The following is a 3293-nucleotide window of genomic DNA, read 5'->3' as shown; positions in this document are numbered from 1 at the left end:
AAAATAAAATAAAAAATAAAAAACTGTGTGTGTGTAAAAATGCAACAAGGAAGCAGATGGACTCTGGGCCTCTACTTAAAACTTACCTCAGGCCCAGTAGTTTGTTTTAATAATGTGGCATTGTATGATACTCACCTTCCTGACACAATCACTGAAGATAAAATCAGTGCATAAGCAAATGTGGTGAGGAAAGCTGATGGTGCCCGCTATTGAAAGATACAGCATCTGGTGTCTTAAAGGCTTGTAGTTAAACAAGCAGCCATCTAGTAGAGAAGCAACAAAGCCCACATGGAAGAAGCACAGCAGCCTGTGTGATCATGAGGTGTCAATGGGAAGAGGTATCAGAAGTTCAAAATCAAGCAAGTAAATCAGTGTGAAGGGACGTGGATGCACGGGAGACCCAAAACCCACCTGTAAGGTCATTGGATGGTCCCTCTCAGAAGGGCCACATGGAAGGATGATAAATCCAGGGTGCAGTATGGCACTGATGAACCACATAACTATCCTCTAGTTCTTTAATATTTACTCTCTCTATTATTATGGTTTTTACTTGTTTTACCTAATTAATCATGTCAGATTTGCATATGTTCATTTGTATATATAAGATCATTCGGTACATTAGTCAAGATAGTTAACGCATCAGAAACAGAAAAGGGATTAATGGGTTCCTGAGGGTACAGGAAGGAGGAGGGAGGGGAAAATGGGAAGCTGATAGCATTGATGACTTTATAAACCTATTCAAAGGAGTTGAGCAACAGAATTGTATATGAATGGGTATATTGGATTGTGTAATATATGGCACAAAAAACTATTATAAATATATGTATATATGTACATGCCTGTATTTAAACCTCTATAAATGTCCTTTGCCTCCTAGTTCTTTCCTCCATTTCCTTTTATTTTCCTCTTGTTCTACTATCATGTTCAACCTTCTTTTGGTTTTCATTAATTCCTCTTGGCTACATTGCACTTGATCAAGCCCTACCAGGCATCCTATACCATCTTCACCATTGATTGTAGATCACTTGTTGTTCCTTTGTTCCTGGGTTTATTGGCTCCTCTCTTCCTTTCTCCCCCCTCCCCCATTTCCCACAAGAATCATCAGTCCCATTGTTTAACCTCTAGATTTTTTATCCCGCCTATCTTATCTAGATAGACATGCAAAAACAATAATAAACACAAAAACAAAGCAAAACATACATATATTTATATGTTAAGCAGACGGACATTGGGCCTCTACTCAAGTATTCCCTCAATGCAAAAACACCTTGTTCTAATAACCCAGCATTCTGTGATGCTCACCTTCCCAACATGATTGCTGAAGACAAAATGGGTGCATAAGCAAAGGTGGTGAAGAAAGTTGATAGTGCCCAGCTATCAAAAGATATAGCATCTGGGTTCTTAAAGGCTTTAAGATAAACAAGCAGCCATCTAGCTGAGAAGCAACAAAGCCCACATGAACGAAGCACACTAACCTGTGTGATCACAATGGTATCAGGTGTCAGACATCAAAGACCCAGAACAAAAGATCATCTATGTGGATTATGGGGAGGGGATGGGAGATAGAGTCCCTCTGTAGACAATTGGACATCCCCTCATAGAGGAGTCACAAGGAAGAGAGGAGCCAGTCAGGGTGCAATATAGCACTGATGAAATATATAACTTTCCTCTAGTTCTTTAATGCTTCCTCACCCCCTCTATCATGACCTCAATTCTACTTTATAAATCCAGCTAAACCAGAGCATGTACAGGTAAGAGTTCTCAACACAAGGAACCCAGGACAGATAGACCCCTCAGGACCAATCATGAAATTAGTAATACTAGGAGGATAGGGGGGAGGTGGGGGGAGAAAGGGGGAACCAATCACAATCATCGACATATAATCCCCTCCCAGAGGAACAAACAACAGAAAAGTGGATGAAGGGAGACATCGGTCAGTGTAAGACATGAAAAAAAAATTTATAAATTATCAATGGTTCATGAGGGGCGGCGGTGGGGTGGAGGTCAAAATGAAGAGCTGATACCAAGGGCTCAAGTAGAAAGAAAATGTTTTGAGAATGATGAGGGCAACATATGTACAAATGTGCTTGGCACAATGGATGGATGCATGGATTGTGATAAGAGCTGTAAGAGCCCCCAATAAAATGATTTTTTAAAAACTATTATGGGGGGAAAAAGGAATAAAAGCTCTTGAGGGGTATGGCGGGTGAGGGAGGAGGTAAAGGGGAACAGCTATCAAGGAGTTCAAGAAGAAAGAGAATGTTTTGAAACTGATTGTGGTAGCAATTGTACAACACTGCTTGATGTGACTGGACTATGGAATGTTGTCATATCTGTATAGCATAACAATTCCCGGTAAAATTATTTTTTTTAAATATTGGTTTTGAAGCTCTCATCAACTAACTTAATAGGTCATAATTGAGTAAGATGAATACAAATCCAATATTAATGGTGTCCTTACAAAACAGAAGAGATAAAGACACACAAAGAAGCAATTGGGAATTGGATTGACCTCTAAACCAAAGAATGCGCAGGCTTGCAGTGCAGCTGGGACTTCTTCCTTAGCACCATTGGTTCCGCTCATATGCTCTCTCGTGAAAGGGTTACATCGATTACTTCTTTTTGGTATAATGACTGTGCATTCTTTCCATCTTATTTTGGTGCATCCTGCTGCACCATTTTGCCCATAAAATCTGTCAATATTGCAGCCTGAGGCTTGCAGTATTCCTTCATTTCTTTCAGTTTTAAGATATGCTGAACATTTCCTTCCTTTGGGGGATTCTAATTCTAGGTCTTCACACATGTCATTATAATATTTTCTTTGTCAGGTCTGACTATGTTGTAAGGTGCTTCATGGTTTCACCATTATTTTTTAGTGATGCATAGTATTCCATTGAAAGTATGTACCTAAGTTTCTTTATCCACTCTTCAATTGGTGGGCTTTGGGACTGTTTTCAACTTCTTGCTATTTTGAACAGTGCTGTGATAAACATGGAGTGCATACATCTATTCATGTTATGTCTCTTAATCCTTTAGATCACATACCCAGCAGAGTGTTTCTGGATCATATAGGTATTCCATCCCCAGTTATTTTAAGGTGGCACCAATTAGTTTCCACAATGGTTGTACAGACTCACCAGTGGTGTATGAATATTTTAGACAACAAAGCTGTCCCATACATGAATATCCCCTTTATCTCAATAGTATTTTAAATTCTATACCATTTGGCTAGTATAATGATATTATTTGAATTAGAAAATGCCCCTATGGAGGTTATTTATATTATTTATCAA

This window comes from Echinops telfairi, unplaced genomic scaffold, assembly GCF_000313985.2.
Source record: "Echinops telfairi isolate 266 unplaced genomic scaffold, ASM31398v2 ScPeMD7_2;HRSCAF=8, whole genome shotgun sequence".
Classification (NCBI taxonomy): domain Eukaryota; kingdom Metazoa; phylum Chordata; class Mammalia; order Afrosoricida; family Tenrecidae; genus Echinops; species Echinops telfairi.
Note: the sequence above shows the minus strand (reverse complement) of the source record.